This window comes from Vespula vulgaris, chromosome 9, assembly GCF_905475345.1.
Source record: "Vespula vulgaris chromosome 9, iyVesVulg1.1, whole genome shotgun sequence".
Taxonomy (NCBI): domain Eukaryota; kingdom Metazoa; phylum Arthropoda; class Insecta; order Hymenoptera; family Vespidae; genus Vespula; species Vespula vulgaris.
In genome coordinates, this window is record NC_066594.1 from 5,156,921 (window position 1) to 5,178,078 (window position 21,158).

Below are 21,158 nucleotides of genomic sequence, written 5' to 3' on the forward strand. Positions count from 1 at the left end.
ATGGGAAAATTATTGTGATAGGGCAAATATATCTATCCGGACTTTCAACCGACGCGAGATAGAAAAGGTCGAAAGGAGTCATCACGTAGGAAACGAGAGGAAGACGGACTGGCACGAAAGTGTGTAAATACGGCTACCATGTAATACCATGTAACGTCGATTGCATTTAATTTCGCTAAGGAATCCCTTGAACGATGAAGTCGGCAGTAAACGAAGAAATCTCGCTTCCGATGTCGCGATCGTAAATTTTACCTCCGTGATCGTACTACAATTCGACACGGCCGAAAAAGATGGCGAGGCGCGTCCAATTTGTCGGTTAATCGCCGCGGCCAAGGGGTTAAACGTCCGCCCTCGGTCATTCTCGGCGTACATTTACGCGGCGGGCGCGACTAACTAGCCATTACTTTTTGATTTGTGCTTCGGAGTTTGTACGAGCGCGTTGAACCTTTATTGGCTGGCTTTAGGCGTCGGCGGTTGCGGTGTCAGCATCGGCAAAATAGCGTCGCTCGGTTTCGTATCGGCCTTGCCTCCTTCTCCTCCTCTTTCGAGAGAGAGAAGAAAAACAGAGAGAGAGAAAAAGCGAGAGAAGACATTGATACTTTTATTGCGGCCTTTCGGCCTATGGACGAGGTTTAAAGCGAGTCTCCATACGGCTATTTATTATGATAACAACGTTGTCGAACGCGTTTTGGTTCAGAGAAGCGCAAAAGATTCTACGCAGACAGGGATTGGCATTATTTTCGGTCGGTAGGTGAAAATTCCTCGTTAAATTCTTATTTTTATCGACGAATGCTATCGATTCGCCAAGAAACGAAAGGAAAGAAAAAGAAAGAGAGAGAGAGAGAGAGAGAGAGAGAGAGAGAAATTCGCGTTGAAGAACGAAATTCGTGTTTATTGGCTTCGTCGTATTTTCCACGAATACGGCGATTTCGCGATTCGCGAAATAAACAGTAGGTCGATTGTCCTAGAAAATTTTATCGTTCCGCTCATGTCCGTTCGTTTACTGAAAAAGTCGTACGAGTTACAAAGATACATTCATATATCTTTCACGAATCTTGCTGGAGGAAAAAGAAAACGAGAATGAAATAGTTGTATCCGTATCGCGAATATTTCTTTTTTTTTTGTTCTTTTCATCGTTGACACATTAGTCCTTTCGAGTCTGGGTAGAGGGTGAGATTTTATCTGGACGGTGGAATCGGGGCGGTTCCTAAAAACGTGGGTTGTGGGTAGGGTGCGAGAAACAGGCAGGTGTCGCGGCTTTGTCGAGCGTTTCTCGCACTGTCGTCGTCGCGTTCACACACGCGAGGTAGAGATTCGCGTACATATGTTCAGTTCGCGAGGACGGCGGCGTTGCGTCGCTTTATCAGTGTCCAAAAGTACTGCTCGCATCTCGCGCATAACTCTAACGCAGAGGGCAACTTTTCAACTTTTTAACTCTCGCGCCAGCGAGCACGAAATCTTCCTGGCGCGCATGCGTTTTTCACAGACCAGAGACGCACACACATTCTCGAAAGAAGGCGTGATGTATAGCGTCTGCCTGGTACTCTCGACTTGCGAAAGAAGAGGAGTCCACTGGGCCCAGGGATGTCCGTAGGATTTTCGTATTTCGTATATAGCGCCTCTCGACGGCCGGCGACCACCTTGATGGAAGATATGTATCTCCCGTAGAATTGCTACTTTACATTCCGTTTTTGGTAGGCACCGACTTCCAAGCTGGACCGCGCCGCTACTCATTGGACCATGTTGAATCTCTCTACGAATCTTCTCTTTCTTTCCTCTCTCTCTTTCTTTCTCTCGCTCTCTTTCTCTCTCTCTTTCTCTCTCTCTCTCTCTCACACACACTCTCTACGTTCTCATGGAGAATGTCGCAGAGCGTTTTTCGGCCGAACACCTTTCTTGTTGTTTTTTTTCTTTAAGTTGTTTGAGGTCGACGAACCATCGCACTCGGTGCATACGGAATATCGACGTCAAATAAAAGAAAGTTCTTCACCGTAGTTCCCCGAGTGGGCGTAACGGTTACTCTTATGCATACTTCAAAGACACGGAAGTAACCTTAACGATTACGTGTTACTCGTACTAGGTATATCAAAAAAAAAGTTCGCTCGTGGATTGTTTTCCTGTGACCTTTTTATATACGTGATTCGTAATAGCCGTGAAAAGAAGCTCGAACTATGAAGAAAAATGATTTTTAAAGCAATCGGTTGAATTGGGTACGGAACGTATGTAGGTACCCATACGTACACGACGTAGAACAAGCAAAAATATTCATAGAATATGTTTGAACGTATCTACGTAAGAACGGAATGTTTTATCGCGACACGAGAAGTATCGTTGTAGTCTACGACGCCGGGACGACCCTTTCGAAATAATAGTAGATACGGAACACGAACGACGGACAGCGACGGGCGCGAGGGTAGCCCTTCTTCTTTCTTCTCTCTTTCTCTCTCTTTCGTGTGTATGCGTACACGAGGCGCAGATTTATTGCGAGTATGTTATGGAGGGAACGAAACGGCACGGAGAGAAGAAGAAACGGTGCCCGAGATGCGAATGGGAAAAAGAGAAAGATAAAGAGAGAGAGAGAGAGAGAGAGAAGGAGAATGAAACGTATGAAAGAAGGTATGAGAGAAAGGCTTTTGTAATATGTTGATATTTAATGATCCCAGGCGAAATAGTTTACGATCGACGTATTTATTAAATGGCGCTATTTAAGCCCCCTAACGTTTCACTGACCGCGTCGAACTAACGAGCCGCACTACGAGTATCCTCGTAGTACACTCTTGCGGAAAAGGGAGTATGTATCTAGAAGACTTGCGACCCGTGAAAATTATAATTCGTATGAACGGATCATCCCGGTGCTAAAGTACATAGGATCTTTCTCACCCTTTTCGCGGAGGTTCACCCCACGTGACACCTGTTAATTCCAGCGCCTCCTATCGCGAGAACGAACTTTAAATACCGAGAAAAGGTGCTTCGCGTGGCCGTTTTCGTTTCTCATTAGTCACGGTTGAACGTTTCTTTTTTTTTACCGCTCTTTCTGCGTCCCGTCGAATTAAAGGGCCGACGCGAGAAACGACGGAGCGACAAGGAGATGGAGAAAGAGAAAGAGAAAGAGGAGGATGAGAAGGAGGATGAGGGGGAGAAAGAGGGGGAGGAGAAGGAGGAGAAGAAAGGGTTGGAAGTCGAGGCGGTTGCGAATTTATTCAGTGGAGTGTACACCTTTAACCCCTTTCGTTTGGACCTGATATACGGCCGGGCGAAATAAAGAAGTCGTAAGGCCCTGGGCCAGCTCGAGCGCTCATGGACTCGCTTCGTTCCAGCTCCTCTCTACCTTCGACGTTCTCTCTTTCCCTCTCTCTTCCACCATTCTCTCGCGAGTAAAGGAGAGAAAGAGAGAAAGAGAAAAAGAGAAAGAAAGAGGGACGTCTCGGCACCGCGAGCGAGTTGCAGCCCCAAGATCAATTATTATTACCAGTCGTAAATAAATATCAATATATTTCCTATACCCCTACCGCGGCTAGCCCTTTTTCCCTTTCCCCTCTATATCTCTCTTTCTCTCGTGCTAGTACGAACACTAAAAATCTGCCTTCTCGCTAGTGCCGCTCGCGGTCTCTTTGTGACGCACACTGCGCTGGACGTCCAAGCTTGTCGAGTTACAAGACTCTTGTACGATCGTATACGTTTCTCTTTGCTCCTTTCTCCTCTTCTTATCTCCTTTCTTTGCTCCTTCTCTCAAGAGGTAGAGGATAGAATTTACGTAGTATCATTCCAAGAATTCTTCGCTCGAGTCGGACCCACGCACTTCTTCGTCGATCTTCCCGTAGACGAGAACCGTGTATGGGAAAGCAATGAGATACAGAGAGAAAAAGAGAGAGAAAGAAAGAGAGAGAAGGGAAATATTTAATATTTAATTGAAAAATCAGGAAATCGAACGTAGCGATATTATACATTGGTACGTAGCGAGTGAGTCGATTATTGTAATCAAATTCGATCATACGTAATTTACTTCGATCGTACAAGCCGTCATTTGTTAAACGAAAATTTCGATCGACGTGGGTACATACACAGTTACATCGTACATACGGACTTTTACTGACCATTTTAACCGCACGTCGAAGCTCGATGAAAAATCACGAGAGAAAGGGCACCGAAATCTCGTTGGTACGCGTTCGCGAAGAATAAAACGCGTGCGTTGGCTCGATCGTGTTCGATTACCTCGTCCGATGGCAACAAATTGTCGGCCAGACAAGAAATATATTATCCTTACTGTCCTGAAGGCGTCGCGAATGCGTACACCAAGAAGGAAAAGAATATAAAAGAGAAAAAGAGAGAGAATGAAAAAGAACGATGCTTAGGCAAACGTATTCTCCTTTTCTTATCCTTAAAGAAGAACGAGTGTCTTCTCTTTTCTTCTTTCAATTTGTCTCTATCTCTCTTTTTCTTTATTTCTTTTTCTCATTCTCGCAAAAGAGGAACTACCGTCTTGAGCGCGCGCTCGCACCACCTCGACGTAAAAGAAGGTATAATGATATTAACTTAACATGCACCCGCTTGCATTATTATGATAATGTATTTAAATGTCAACTGTATGAACGAGCGTATAGGAGTCCACGCGCTTCGCTCGTTGAGTTTCCTCTTCTTCCTCTTTTTCCTCTTCTTTCTCTTCTTTTTACCAGCACATTTTACCACGCAAACGCATCATAGAGAAAGAATCAGCGTTAGTCTTACCATTGTATTATAAAAGTGCGAACGCCGCTCGCATAAACGAACATACACGCATACACGTCCGCTCCCTGGCAAAGAGAATCTCGAGCATGGCAGGTGCTGATAATAAGATTTTAATCTTTCTTTTAAAACGACATTATTCTCTCCCGATGATATTTATCCAGCCAATGAACTTTCCTGTACATTTTTTTATCGGAGCCCTACGGAAAATACTTTCGAAAGATATTTCTAGCGCGTGCAAGGCCGACGCATACGAGCCGCAAATATAATAGAATCGCGATCACGTACAGCGGCGGAGAAGACAGAGAACGTAATTAGAGCATTCGTTTCACGAACCACGACTAACGGCGCAAAGAAGTAACTAAGGAATTTACGATTCGACGAAGCGCCAATGTAAATCGTTTATACATTCTTCGTTGCTAAACGATCGCGGGAAATATTAACAAAGCGTAGAGTAAAATGGCTAGTTTAAAAAATTATTGAAAAACGTGTCTAATCATTTATCGTAATACGTTCAGCGAGAAATAAAATATTCGCTGTGAAAAATAAATAAATATGTTGAGAGAAAATGATTAAAAATATTCTATAAATAGTAAACTATTTTGAGTTTGACACGTCGGTCGAGTTGAAGATTCGTTGTTCCAAAAATAGCATCGTGTAGCATAGAGGTATATGTAAGTGTTCGTGAGAACCCGCGTCGGTCGGCCAACTCGCGCGACCAGGAGAAGACTTGGTGGTTCTTCTGATAAATAATACATCTCGCGGAGGATGAATGTGGTAAGAAACCGACAAGCAACCACCATCGCCACGCCTTTGAGGTAGCCGGTGCCGCGTAGAACTTCGTCGATCACCGTGTACATACTCTCGTCTCCTCTTTCCAGTGACTTTCTCATTAAGTTGCCTGTAACGTGTACACAGGTGTGTACACTAACTTAAAGACACATACGCTTATGTGTAAGAGTGTATTTGGTTCATACACATATTTTTCGTGTTTGTGCGAGACTTTGGCGCCATTCTGTCACCTACTTTATTTCTTTTTTAACTCGTGCCTTCTTTTCCCTTTATTTATCTTTCACAAAATGTTATACAATTATTCCTATTGACGTATTTGAACGCTTGTATAATAAAAATTGTTCTTTTCTTCTTCTTCTTTTTCTTCTTCTTTTCGACCTCGTACGTAAGTCCAAAGAAACGAAAGATATAGAAGTTCGTGCTTGTAAAGGAATCAACATCGAATTCACACGATTGGATCTTGAAGTAGATCAGAGAGTAGATAAACGGTGGGATACCACGAACAATCAATATCCATTACGTGCGACGAGTCGCGAACGAGGCATGTAATAAGTGGCCGCGGGTTACGCGAGAGGAAACGATTTTGCACGGTAGCAAAGTTCGCGGCTACGAATCATCATTATCTTTCATCTAACGGCAGTACGTAATAAGGAATTCACAGTTCCAATATCTATTACCACGACGATAAATTCTAGGAAAACAGCTCTAACCGGGAAATCGTATTTCCAGCCGATCGCGTTCACGACATTACCGTCGCTTTTCTTCTTTTCACACTGTTCGAGATGCAATTTATACCGAATAATGGATCTCCCTCGTTTGTTCGTCGTTATCGAAATTTTCAATGTGACATTACGGGTTCATTGAAAGGTGATCAACGAAAATAATTATAATGGAACTTCCTTCTCCAGCTTCATATTTTTTCACTTAATATGTGCAAGGAGGTGAGACGAAACGTGGTAAACGTTTTTAAAAGTCAATTACTCTTTTTCGAAACTTTTTGGATTAATATTTTTTTCATCAGATTGTAAAACTACGAACTACGTTCAAATGTAAAAGGAAATTAATCAAAAAAATGACGAAATAGATATTTAAAATCACTTGGGAACTTTATGCTCGCTTAGAAACTTTTGACTTGCCCCGTACATACGATAACCATACGGAGGATGTTGCAAAGGAAAGTTAGCTTGTGAAAATCTAATACAATTTGAAATTCAGTGATTATCGCATTTATGAAGTTCTCATTTAAATAGCTCGTGTCCCAGATGCTTACGAAGAACATAAATTTCCGGGTGCGGAATTTCATTCCGAGCGAAAATGAAGTCGTAGTCGCAGAGAAATTTTCGTGCGGAAACATCGTCACGGAGAGTAAGACAGCGAGTTACAATTTCTCTCCTTCTCTCTCCTCTTCGTCGCAATAAATGCAAAGTGTTTCACGTCAAGTCTAGAAAGTGTACGAAGGTTGTTCCAGAAGCTGTATCTCGTGCCGCTAATGTGACGTGAGAAGGACGCGGAATTTTTAACCGACTCCTGCGAACGAGCAAGCGATAAAACGAAGCGGGATAATCTTTTGGACAGACAAGCGGTCGCTTCTCTTTTCTTCTGGGAGAGTCGGACGTTTATTTCGGTCTGCTTCGAAAATTCATTTCGTTTGCGAGCACTAACGACTTCTAGTTACGAGAAGGTAATAAAGCGAGAATTCAAGGCAAACGGGAGTTCGTTGATCCAAATACCAAGGCGTATCTCGAAGAAAGCTTTCAATTCTTTTGCCGTCTCATTTTCTTTCTTTCTCTCTTTTTCTCTCTCTCTCTCCTCTTTTTCTTTCTACCGTTTCTCTTACGTGAGAGAGAAAGAGAGAGAGAGAGAAAGACAAAGAAAGAAAGGAAGAAAGAAAGAGAAAGAAAGGTCTGACCGAGAGTCGGCGCGTCGTCGTGCCAAAATCTCCGGCTCGGATCCGCGTGGACTCTAATTTCGTCGGGCGCCGCAGACACCACGCGGTCCACAAATCTATTTCTTGCCTACTACCCCGTCGGGGTCGATTCCTAGGAGCACGCGGATTTCTTGGTCGAGACGACTAAGACCGCGACGACGAGCGTGGAAAAGGAGGAGAAAGAGAAGTTAAATAAGAGGACGAAGAAAAGGGTAGAGATAGAGATAGAGAGAGAGAGAGAGAGAGGGGTCACTGCAACAGACTAGCAAATCCACGTCTGAGTTCTCCGACGTCGTCGATCTCTACTCTCTCTTCTTCGTCTGGCTGTCTGACTCGAGAAAAGGAGAAGAAACTTTCGCGGATAGACGCGCATAGATAGCGTGCGCGAGCACGTACTCGAAGAGAAAGAAGAAAGGAGAAGAAGAGAGCAAAGGCTTGAGCTAATTGCCCAACAGTACGGCTTGACAATGCGTCTAACCGCGTGCCGCCACCGCCGCCGCCGCCGCCACCACCACCGCCACCGCCACCGCCGCCATCGTTGTCGTCGTTTAATTTTCTAAACGTGGACAGAAGAAGTAAGAGAGAGCGCGAGAAACCGAGAGAGAGAGAGAAATAGAAAGAGAAGGTGAGATCGAGGAGGAGCGACCGCGTGGTAGACGGCCACGTGGTATGCAAAATAGAGCCGCAAATCTCGGGGCATCAAAGGCGCGAGAAAACGACCCGTCTCGGCATTTCGTTCTCTCTGTCTCTCTCTTTGTCTCTCTCTCTCTCTCTCTCTTTCTCTCTCTTTCTGTCTGTCCTCTCTTTGTAGTCCCCTTCTTCTCTTCTTCTCCTTCCTTGTTTTGTACACAACGAAAGCCAACAAAATCGAAGATTCAATGCGGTCTAATTAATTGCATAATGCCACGAGTAGTAAACGGACTATGTGGTAAAAAGGAGAGAGAAAGAAAGAATGTGTGTGTGCGCGCGTGCGTGTGTTAAAGGTCGTAGGTGTTCGCAACAAATTCCTACGATATTTTTTATGTTCGATGACGATATTTATCCTGTATTTACCGACTGACTTAATGACGTTGCTCCTACGCGAAATATAATGATAAATCGATAGAAAAGGAAGTAGTAGGATTGTTAATTAGAAATTGAATAAATAATAGGGAAGTGAAAAGAGAGAGAGAGAGAAAGAGAAAGAAATACGATGGCCCGTTCTCATTACATATTCATTAACTAAGTTTTGTAAGTTTATATGAAGAAGGAATGCATTGCTAATTAAGTGTCGATATAGAACTTAACGGTCGCGGAGTTAAGTGAACGCGAGAAGTACGTTTCAATGCGTCGTATTCGATTTCCGCATAGGGCAACGGTATCACATTGCTACTCCCGAGAAAACGTCCCGTTTCCTACCGTTACGACGTATTTACGGAGACAGCAGTCGTTCCGGAACCAATTAACAAGCTTCTTATTTCGTTCGAGCGGCTTATCGATCGATAGACTAGAAAGAAGCAATCGTGGTAGTTACAGTGGACTTCGTTGGTCCATTTCGATCTATTCCTCTCTTTCTCTTTCTATCTTTCTTTCTATCTTTTTTCTTTTCCGAGAAACGACGTCACGAGACCGAGAGCGTTCGACTAGCGTCTAATTAGAGGCCGTCCTCTCGGCAGTGCCAAAGTCATTTCGCGCGCTACCCGCCCGTCTACCAGTTAGTCACGCCTCTCGATCATTGGGCGAATTTATCAAGACACGGACGGAGAGAGAGAGAGAGAGAAAGAGAGAGTAAAAAAAAGAGAGAGAGAGAGAGAGAGACAGAAAGAGACAGAGAGAAAGAGAGATAAATAAATGAGATACGAGGAAAAAGAGTCATGGTTGGAAAGCGCCATGCTCGAGAAAGGCAAAAAGACACGACGTGTAGCGAAACGTATATTTTTCAAATTTAACAAGGAAGAATAGATGAGAGAAGATCCGTGGGAAAGCATTTCGCTAGTAAAATCGAAGAAGGCCGTTCGCGTTCGCCGTGCTCTCGAGATCGTGTTGCCGTTACAAGTGGTCTTTTAGCGCTTTAAGCGGATTTGTCCGAGTCAGAGAGGAGCGAAAGGAAAAGGAGAAAGGCATGAGGGAAGAAAGAAAGATATACCATTTATTAACGTCGTGGAAAGAAGGAGACGATCGTTTTGGTTCCGTGAAACGAGCGGACAAATACCGTATCTTGGTCGTTGTCGTGCTCGTCGCAGACGCCACTAACGCTTCCAACACAATTTCTTTAACAGCCCGTGGTAAAGCCAGGGATTCGCTCGTTGCCTTTGACCGCTCTTCTCTTTTGCTTCTTAAGAGGCTCGAGGACGGCAAAGGTCGTCCTTTCGCGCAGCGTACACGCTTCTTTTCTCACTTCCTTCCTTCGATTTCATTCTCCTAACTTTCTTCTCCTCTATATTTCGCTTAAAAAATTCTACCTCTAATAATTCTTGCATATTCGAGGGCGATAAAAACGTAGCCGACTTCGAGGAAGTTGGGACGAACTACAAAGCGTATCTCCCGAAAGAAGAGCTGGAAATGGAGGAAATATAAGGTGAGAGGTCAGAAGGCAAAGGCCGCGAGCAATTTAAGGTAGAATTAACTCGCGACGCTCAAATTGCATCTTAAAGTCGAGACCCCTTGGCGCGCTGCTCCACATCCACGCGGATATTCGCGTCTATTTTATTTGCTTCCGTCTGGAATCGAGCCAATACGACAATAAAATTGTTCCTTTCTACGAGCCGACAATGTCTTTTCTCCGCGGCTTTCGTACACGATCTCAATCTCGAGATTCTCTCTTTCTCTTCCCTCCGTTTCTTCCTTCTTCCTTCTTCTTTCCTCTTTCTCTACTTCTTTTTTGCTTCTTTACCGTTGTCCGTCCAGAAGGCGATGTAGTCGCGAAAGTCGCTTTAAACCTTATACCGAGATACTTTTATACTCCTTGACAGAATTATTGGAATCATATCGTAAATCTGTTCGTAGGAAGTCTACGTTTATTTTGCGATTCTCTGTGAAATTATTTTTATGATATAACACGCGAATGAGAATAAAGCACGAGGAAGAAAGAAAAAACAAGGGAAAGAGAATTTATCAAATTGAGTTTCCGACTCTATTTTTATCATCGCACGTACGGATGATATTTGCAGTGAAAAATAAAAAATACTAGCAAAAAGAAATACTATATAGTATTATTTATTTAGTTGTAAAATATCGGAAATTTCGACATTACTTGTTGGCCAACTAAATACAATAAATTCCGAACTTGCTATAACTTTCCTCTAACTTGCCGCGTTAAAGACCATATCGAACATTATTTACGAGAACGTGCAAGAATCGAGAATGCGGCGAATTTAATCTATTACAGAATAGGAAGCCGGCATTTGAAAAGAGCCCACTAGCATTGGATATAAATCAGACGAACTCGCTGGAGACTCCGCCCTTTTCGCATCGAGGCGCCAACTCACCGAAATTTTCGGCAATTCTTCGTCATTGCGAAGAAGTAGTTTACGTCGTTAGGAGGCAACCGGTCGGGATTTAGTGCGTGCACGAGAACGAAGTTAAGAAAATGGAGGAAAGAGCACAGCTGCTCGAAAAGAATATCCCAATGAATCCGACGAGGGAGAAACGAAATCCTTATGAAAGATAGTAAGTAATGGAGTGCTCGTTATCGTTATCCGCCGCAGCAAACGCAATCTCGTCGATAGGCTCGTTGCAATTTCAACGGTAATCGCAGGTTGCGCCTTTGGAAAGTGACGTGGAAAATGATGCCTCGAACGATCATCGCTGGCGAGACAAAAGAATGAGGTGGAATCGTTCGGGATCGTTAGGCGGTGGTACGTTTCATCGCGGGGAAAGAAGAGGAGAATGAATATTTCCTAAGTTTACTAATGCTAGTCGAGTACACGACCCTGACATCGATTATAGAGCCGGCAACGAGCTCCGGCTCAAGCATTGCGGCACGAATACAATCCCGGTTGCCGAGCTATTAGGCACGCGCAGTTAGCATTTCGTGTAATGACACACCTCTTGCGATGTAGGAGGAGAAGGAGGAGAAAGAGGAGAAAGAGGAGGATGCCGTTCGTCTCGTCTACTTGCCCAAAGGTCGATCGTGCTCGCGAGCAAACGATCTCCAACAACGTTTCTTGTGCCACGACGTGTGCCCATATCTGTCGGCTTGGAGTCAGTTCAAACCGCGCGATCACGTAAACGCTCGAAATTTCGTTCTAATGACACGCCTTTCGCGTCTGTATGATGATAGCAGTGCACATAGCGGCGAATAGAGAACCTTTCGTTCGTTTGCCGAAAGGTCGATCGTGCGAGCGCACGTTCGCTGAATATTTCGATACGAAAAATTTCAACCGGTCGTCACGAATCTCTTAATTCTATTTATAACGTTCCTTTCTCTCGCGGGAAACCATGAGCTTGGATATCTAAGATACTTGGAATACCTACCGATCTAAGCGCTTTGAAGTTCTATAATAACGTTCGAAGAGAGGGAGATAAAGAGAAACGTCTCTTCTCCGGCAATTCCAACTCGTGTAATAAATTTCGCGGTAATCGTCGTACTCTCGCAGCGATATAATATAAATCGGTGAAGGTAATGACGCGTGATTTGTGAGACGTCTATCTCGGGTTTTCTCGTTCAAAGGTCGATCGTGTTCGATAGAATAGAATCGATCGGCTATCGGTAGGATAATCGGCTGAATCTGGTAAGAACATAGACGGTGTCGATGGGAACAAACTTGCCGCATACTTATATATCTGAATGATTTTAAAGCTTGCTTCTTGAAACGACGAGATGCCACGTTTAAACGTCTCCAGCCGGTAGCGTTAACAACAACGGTAGAATCTCGATTCGTCTCGTCAGCGCTATTGTTACTCGGAAGGAACGCGCGTCGAGTATGAAACGCTGCACTCGCCGCGATTATGAAACTCCGCATTTTCTGTCGACCGAGAGCGACGTGCGATAGTCGAGGAACGAGCTTTCACGGGCTCGGTAGCTCTCGAAACTAAAGTGTACCAAGAATTAGCAACGGTCTGCCCTTTAGCCTCCTCGATCCACTTACAGCGACGACATAGTGAAGTGTACGCGCAACTTCGAGACGAGCCGTGAGAAAAGCTTCCTCCTTCCCCCTCTTTGACCCCTTTCAAACTTTCCATCCTTTCTTCGTAACAATAACCGACTCCTCTTCTTTTCTTTTTTGTCCTTGACCCACGCTTACGCAAAGTGCTTATATATATATATATATATATATATATATATATATATATATATGATATTAAACGAAATATTTCTTTCAAGAGTATACTGTTATTTCGCAGAACTTTGGATAATTTCACGGAAAGGAGCGAATCCTTTTTCCTACCTCGGAGAATCTCGGACACGTTGATCACGCGATGTATGATTACGTACGTCCTACTTACGTACGTAATCTAAGTTTTTCGTTTTCTCTAAATTCGAAGAAGGTATCTCCTTCGCATCTTCACCCTCTGTAACCCTAATTCTTGTCGAGGAATCTTTCTCAAAAGTCAACGAGATATACTTCGCGTATAACTTTACCTCCGGCAAGGTATCCTCGCTTTAACGCCATTAGCGCTGCTCTTAACCTGTTTCTCGTGTCGCGCGCTCCTTCGAAACGCGCGAATAAAAAACTTCTCGTACGATCCTACGCGAGGAAAGAGCTGGACGAGCAAGGAGACCAAAAGAAGAAGAAGAAGAGAGAGAGAGAGAGAGAGAGGGTAAAGAGAAAAGAAGTGGACAAGGACGAACTGAGAAGAAGGTGGAAACGAAAACCACACTTGAAACAAGTTCGTACGATCGTGAACCTGCAAAAGAAGGGGAGGGAGAAAAGAGAGAAAGAGAGAAAGAGAGAGAGAGAGGTCTGGATGCCTCTCGTCGACGCGACAAGTCGAAGAAACCGACTGCATTACTTAATGGCGTGCACCGGCAACCGTTTACCTCGAGTTTCGCTCACAAAAACGAGCAAAGGCGGCTCGCAGCTCGACTTCATCCCCTTTCCTCCCACTCCATTCTCATTTTGCAGCACGACGCGTTCGTCCGACGCGCGAGCCAATGATAATTACGTCACCGGGAACGCGAGATAGTCCACCCTCGCAAAGAAGATTCTTGCATTAGGTACGTGAGATTGTTCACCGGTGAATAGAGCAAGTTAGTATTTGTGGCATTCGAGTAGATCGAGCGAAGAAAAAGAAGAACGTCTCAATGAGAAACGCGTATGGCTTTTTAAAGCGTGCTTTCGACTCTTATCTCTCGATTACGTGCATCGCTATTCAAAGACGAGTATATTCCTGCGATCGAGAGAATATCGACGAAGAGACGACGAGCAATAAGTTTGCGAACCGACGATCCACGATTTATCTTAACGACCGTACCTCGATATTCCTTCTCTCCTTTTTATCGAAGCGTCACACAGCTTGAACGTTGGAGAATTTCGATAAATTAACCGACTTTACTATCCGACCAACATTTTCAATAATAACAATAATGACGACGGTATCGTTATGATTATTTTATGAATTTGTCCGAGATGCCTTTCCCATCTACGTTATCTTCGTCGATTCCTTGTAGGTTGCTACACGTTCGACCGTCCTTGATCTCGAATACAAAGGAAAAACGAGAAACTCGTTTTCCATCAGAAGAAACGGCGCGATCTTCGAAAGGCAAAGTGACGAGAGATCGAGAACTACCCAGCTTTGTTGATGCTGTTTACGGCTCCTCCTGACTCCTCCTAGCCTTACCTACTTTCATACTCATTAGCGTGCTAATGAGATTAGTTGTCGTTTCGAAATAGGAAAGTGCACTCGGTCATCGAGGAACGACGGTTTTTCTTGCATCGATGTTAAGCGCTGTTTTTTTTTTCTTAACGAGACCGGCAATCTTCCAAATGGATTCAAATCATGCTTGCATTCGTGTCGTAACTAATTATATACATATATGTAACGGTAGCGTGTACCGTGCTATGGATTTTCGCAAGACACCGATTAGGCCTTCGTTATTAGATCAAACAGCGACGACGATGAGATCGGTTGGATGACTTTCACCGAGTTATTGGCCTTGAGGAAGAACGAAAGGGTAAGAATGGGAAACGATGAGAAGACGAGGATGCACGTATGTAGGAAGAACGATCGCATCTGATTTCGTTCTACGATTCTCTCCAATTCAAGCGAGACTGTGAATCGCGCATATGGAAAGGAGAGGATAGGTACATTAAACCACAGGTAGATGAACATCTCGAAAGTTGCCGGCAGGATGAGAGGCCCTGCCATGTACGGGGACGATATCTCGATAGTATGCAGATGCGAGCTTCGGGCAGTTAGTTTTCGCGAGTTGACAAGCGCTCGATTTAATAGCGCCCGCTTGCGCGCGCGCTCGAAGGTCTCGAAACTCACTCTTGTATGATACTATACACACGGACACATATGGAAAACGTACGCTATCCACGAGGCTCAAACCGGCAAAGTCGTACATCGAATAGATCGGCTATCTGAGGGAAACGAATCGACCGGCCGATACATCATTTGTCGCGTCCGCCGTTAAACTCGCGACTCAATTATCAGAAGCGAGTTTGTACGCGCGCGTGTAGAGCTTTAACACGCAACGAAGAAGTATCGAGGGTGAAGAAGAGAGAGAGAGAAAGGTGGGAAGAAGTAACGATAAAAGGGTGTAAGAGGTATCTTTGAGCGTTAACCGGTTGGTTAGTTAACGTCTTGAAATCGATGCTGATATTTCCACCTTCACTATCATCATCATCATCACCATCATCTCCTTCTACTTCTTATCCTTATCCTCTCCGCTCCTTCCTCTTACTAACCTCTTGACGCCCTGCTATGAATCGAAAGCTTATGGCACCTTCGCCGAGCCAGAACTGTAATTACCCTATGTAGCGGGCGTTAAGTCCGTCCGTGTTAATCGCCTTTTTCAGTTCGATCCAAACTCATCTTTAGTTATATCCAACTTTCGATTCCCTCGCTCGCTCGCTCTCTCTCTCTCTCTCTCTCTCTCTCTCTCTCTCTCTCTCGAACTCCGTCAAATTCTTTTACCATTCATGTACCGACCAAACTTCAAACGATTATCCAGGATTAAAATCGTGTAAGCTCTTTTTACGCTCGCAAAATCGTTTTCTCGAATCTTGGTAGATTACTTGTTATTAATGAAACGTTTAAATATTCGTCCGTTCAGTTTCACAGTGCTCAGTAAAATACATACATAGTATTCGATTGTATGCACGAGAAAACGAAACTACGAAAGCTTCGTTCGAACGTTCTTACCTTATACGCTCGAACCACGCGAACCTTTACGATCGTTAATTATTAACCTTTTGTCCAGAGCTTTATTCCAATGTGTTTCATCGTGCAAAGGATTATGGCAAGTTCATGGTCGAAGAATTCGTTATTGCTTTACTATACGGGCAAAGTCCACGTAAATCGCCACTTCGTTATTTTCTTTCTTTCTTTTTTCAACCTCTATGCATGTTGGCTTATTACCATTTTTTTCGTATTTTATTTCTTTTCTTTCCTTCTTTTTTTTCTAACAGAGGTCATAATTTTTTTTTTATGATTTCTAGTACTTCCTCGCACCTCATAAAATAATATCGCATAGCTAACTAAGTAATCAAGGAAAGATGATAAGGAATACCTTCGAGAATTCCGATTGGAATATAGAAAGATTCTCGATAATCATCGTATTTGCGCCTAGCCAGTGAAAATTCTTTCTTCGCGCCACGCCTCCGCGTGAATTCTTCGCGAAGCTCCCGTAACTATGTGCACGATCTCGTCGTACATAGGAATCAAAGTTATTTTGGCCCTGCGTAAGACTTATTTAGTGGGAGGCTTAGAGTCAGAATAGCAGGTTATCTTCTCCAGAATGTGTTCGTTCGGAATTCGGCAATCGACTCGATCATTCGCAATATGCAAATGAACGTTGAGTCTAATTTCGAGGAGAACGTTCTCTCCCTTATTCTTATCTCCTGTCGATCCTAAGTTCGGATCGTCGATATCGTACGACCGAAAATTTCGCCCACGGGATGGAACGGGCTGTTGAGAAAGAGAGAAGGAAGAAGATATAGGGTCGTCTTTCGTGCACTTTGAAGGAACTCATGAGGGAGGTAAGAAAGAGAAAGAGAAAGAGAGATGCTCTTATTTACATACATATGGATACACGTCGAAATTGCGTTTAAGAAGCAGACAGTGCGGACTTGTGTAGATGTTAATGACGCTGGTAGCCTTGGCCGTTCTTCCACATTCTCCGATCCTGTACCGTTTTGTTGTATCGTCGGTTAACAGGCAGGTAAGAAGTAAGGATTGCAAGGTAATGGGACGGCTGGAGAAGACCAGTTAGGTGGAGGAGCACGAGGCGGAGAGAGAAATAGAAACTGAGAGTGGAGATGGAAGGAGAAGGAAACGAAGAAGAGAAAGAGAAGGGCGAAGAGACAGAAAGAGGGAGGCGAGGACGGCGAGAGTCGGCGCTTGCAGGCACGGGAGCCACTTTTTCTGGGCTTAGCACATTTTTCAATGCTCGTTGACAGCTATCCGACTTTCTTTCTCGCTCGCCTTCTCCCCTCGTCCCCGTATCCTCGTCTCTTTCCCTACCCTTTTCGATCCAACTGTGTTTCACATCCACCTTCCAGCACGATCACCACCTTTTGCTACCGCTTTTGCGCGCTCCGAGCACGCTCTCGTCGTCGGCCGACACCGACGAAGACGAAGAAGACAACGAGACTACGACGAAGAGGAGGAGGAGGAGGAGGAGGCGGAGAACGACGACAGTGACGCGCTTTCGATCTCTCGCGTTGCTTTGGAAGACCGTGAGAGCGAGGAGTTTGTCTGCCTGTTGGTATCGTCTGCCGCCTCGAAACGACAAGCTGATTTACGAAGCAGAACGAACGACTTTGCTTTTCGAGCAACCGGGGGCTGGCTCCTACCAAATGTTGTTTGTTTAGTTTTACTCTATCCCACTCTCCCTTTTCTTTCTCATTCTCCTTCCCTCATTTTCTCGTATTCTCAGTGGCTCGCGAGTAGGAAGAGGAAACGAGAGGAATGAGTCGCGCTAATGGATTTTCTAGGGAATTTTGTGCCAACGGAAAAACCTCTTGTCCGTCAAGAGAAGTTCAAATAGCAATTCTTCTCGGATGAATTTTGACGATTTTAAGGTATAATACTATATCCGCGAAATAAAACTACGTAGCTTTTGTCCGTCACGATCGAAGGCAAAGAAATATTAAACAAAAAAAAAAAATGAGGATGGATGAGGAATCGGTGGGGACATTTCCGAGGATCTCGTCGGAAGCCCTCCTTTTTCTTTATTCTTCACCGCGAGAGATCTTTTCTTTCAAAAGAAAGTGACGAAGGAGACTTTTACCGCGATCGAAAGCACAGCAAAAAGAGACGGCGTCGCGTATTCCTCCCGGGAGACTCTCGTTACACGCGTTAGACCGCCTGGTAACAATGCGCGAGGCATCGAGTTTTCTGTATCCATTCTTCTTATTCTCCTCCTTTTTCTTTCTCATTCCTTACTCGCGCTTTTATCGAGTATCGAGTAAGCGGAAGGGAGAGACAGAAATGGAGAGAGAATAACCATGTCGAAAGTGTATATCGGTACGGTTTCTCGTATTAAGGGAGCGACATATTCATCTCGGAATGGGAAACCGAAGAAATTTACAATGGAAAAGGTCTCGAAAACGAGGACTGTCAAGGTGAAACGTGAATGAGAAGTCGTGCAAAGAGAGATAGAGAGGGGGATGAGAAAAAGAAGATTGAATCGTCTTTGATGCCTGCCTCGAAGACTCGTTCCTCGTGATTACTAAACGTGTGCGCAGTTACTTAACAGGAAGTTTTGTTCTTTCATCGTTCTTCTCGGAAGAACGGAAAGAGAGAAAAGGAGATAGAGTGTGTGCTAATGAAAATGTATCGAGATAGAAAGTCACGTGAACGGCTGACCCCTGAGGGTTCGACCACGCTGATCGAAAGGATCGACGATCCATGGGGTTACAATCCTCCTTCTTCTCCGTCTATCTTCGAACCTTCCTCTCGAGGCTGGTATTACAGGAGGCTGTCGCGGTGCATCTCGAGAGCTCGGATATATCCCGAAGGTGGTTGGATGCTCGTTCTCTTGGTACTCGAGTCGAGACTCTGTCGAGGCAAAACAGCCAGCATCGGTTGGCGCGCTATCTACCATCTGGCATAAATCAACTCAATGCTCGACTCTTAGAGAGCTTCGCCCTCCCCTAAGTCCATATTGCCTACCTACCTTCTACTATCTTCTTACCACCCCTCCACCTCCTTTCCTTTCTCCTTTACCACCTACCAAACGTGTTCCATGAAAGACCGCTATCCGAGCGATCAGCCGATTATTAATTCAACTCGCCTTCACCCTACACCCCAGACACAACCACTATCACCACCCTTCAATTGCACTCTTCTCTTTACGACTTTGTACTCACTGACAGAATCGCCGATAGATAAACCGGATGCTATAACCCCCATCGGTCCTATTAACGCCTCTCTTTCGAAATAAAACGTGCTATGGAAATTTTAAAAGAGCAGAGCAGCCCGTTAAGATGAATTCCGAAGAAACGGAGATTCGCACCTTGTTTACACGGCGGTCCGTTACCTTCCCCACTGCATTATACGTTCCCTCGTGGCTTCTTCGAGATAGCTCGATACCATGAGATACACCTTCTCTTTTTCTCTCTTTTTCTCTCTCTGTCTCTCTTCTACTCTCTTAGTAACAGAGATTCTACGAAACAGATCGAAAGGACGGAGGTGTAACAAAGGGTTTCGCTGTACGGAGAAGATTGAGAAAAAAAAGAAGAAAAAATCTAGTAGTAAATGCTGCGCATTCAGTTCGTGTGTATCGACTCGCGCTTCCGTATAGGCATCGCGAGAACGTAAGCGAAGTGGAGGTGCAGAAGCAGAGGCAGAAGCAGGAACGTCCTATCTCGTCCTATCGTGGTACATGCGGAAAAGTAGATCCCTCGCGAGTCCGAAGGGTGATAAATCTAACAAGTTGGCGAGGCAAGACTCATGGACTGCGGTGCTATGATTCACGATCACGCGTGCACGCAACTATGTTCGTTTCTCTCTCTCTCTCTTTCCTTTTCTTTCTTTATTTATTTCTCTCTCTTTATTTCTTTATTTTTTTATTTCTTTCTCTCTTTCTCTCTTTTACGAAGTCCGCAGGGACCATGTCCGCTTCCACGTAACCTATCCGTGTCTACGGATTTCCTTTCTTTCGCTCTTCTTTTTTCGTTCTTGCTTCTTCTCTCATCCACTGCAATAAACTCCAAGCAGACACACGCGAAAAGGGTTGAGAAAGACAGAGAAAAAGAGAGAGAGAAAGAGAGAAAGAGAGAGAGAGAGAGAAGAAGGATCCTGGAATGCGACATCCCGCGTGGAATGTATCCGAACTCCGTTTCTCGGGGACGCGTCGCGTTTCTTCTTAGGAATTTATTACTAAAAGAGAGAGAGAAAGAGTCCCGGTCTTCTCGCGAATCATGCAAGAATATAAGACAATTACGAGATTAAGAAGGACGATGCTTCGATGCCGCTTAGGTAACTTCGGAAAAAGTCGTACCGGGTTTTCTTCGATGGAAGACCCCCTTCACATCGGCAAAAAGACCAAATCGAGCTTAGTTCGCGATGGTATCCGCATGCGGAGCGGAGTAAAAATGATGCAGGAGTAAATCAGTCGGCTGTCATTTGCATCCTTCGAGAGTGGGCTACGAAAAGGCCAGGACCGGCCGGCGACGACATCGAAGTTGCGGTGCGCGTATGCGTGCAAGCGTGTGCGCGCACGGACGAGTCGGTGGCAGCAGAATTTAAGCAAGTTTTTGCCCTGAACGAGGCCCTGTCGATGCAGATGATTGGTGCGCGCGAAAATGGAACAAGACACCATGAGACAAGGGCTGTCCCGTTCCACATTTCTTCTCTCTCCCTCTCTCTTTTTCTCTCGTTCGTGCTCATTCTCTCCACACCTCTCTCCCCCTATTTGTTATACGAGCCTCGTACGGAAGACGACGATGGCAATGATGCATGGTAGAGATATTGGCTCCGACCAAAACATTTCTCAAAGCCAAAGTCCATACCCCTACTACCAGCCTCCTGCGAGTATACTCGTAACGCGGTACGGGTTAACGGCAACAGGCTCCGAAAGATTGTCAGAGCATGCAATATCGGGACGGACACGGATACCTAAAGTGAAGGACCTCGTTAGGGAAACCGAATCGACTACCTTCCCTTTTCGCCGTGTTAACTCTACGTGAAAAAAATCCTTCGGACGTAGAGTATAAAAAGCGGAGAATCTGAAACGAGTGAGACAGAGAGAAGGAGTAGGAGGGGAGGAGGCAGCGGGATACGATCTGATCTCGGTATAGAGATAAGGAGATTCGATACCGCTTTAAATTCTTTTAAACGTCCTCGCTTAATGGATCGCTACCGCACTAAGAGGAGATACTATGTGACAAACATCCGGCAAGCTTTGTACTTTATCGCGTTATATACTTACGTATTGTCGGACGATCCTTGGCCCAGAAATATCTGCGAAGCCTTTCTTTGCGTGTCTCATTGATCATTACGCGTAGTTATTTTTCGAATTTGCTGATATGGTATCGAAACCCAGAGAAAAAAATACATTCGTCAAATGATACACGATAGTTTCGTTGCTATATATCAAGTATCTATCCTTGATGTAATAAAC

The 21,158-nt window shown here is 44.7% G+C and overlaps 1 long non-coding RNA gene across 4 annotated transcripts in view; it reads right to left on the reverse strand.

Annotated features, from left to right (window-relative positions):
* The window catches only part of LOC127066381 (uncharacterized), a 576,444-nt gene that overhangs the window by 246,895 nt on the left and 308,391 nt on the right, over positions 1–21,158 (reverse strand). The window lies entirely within an intron of this gene.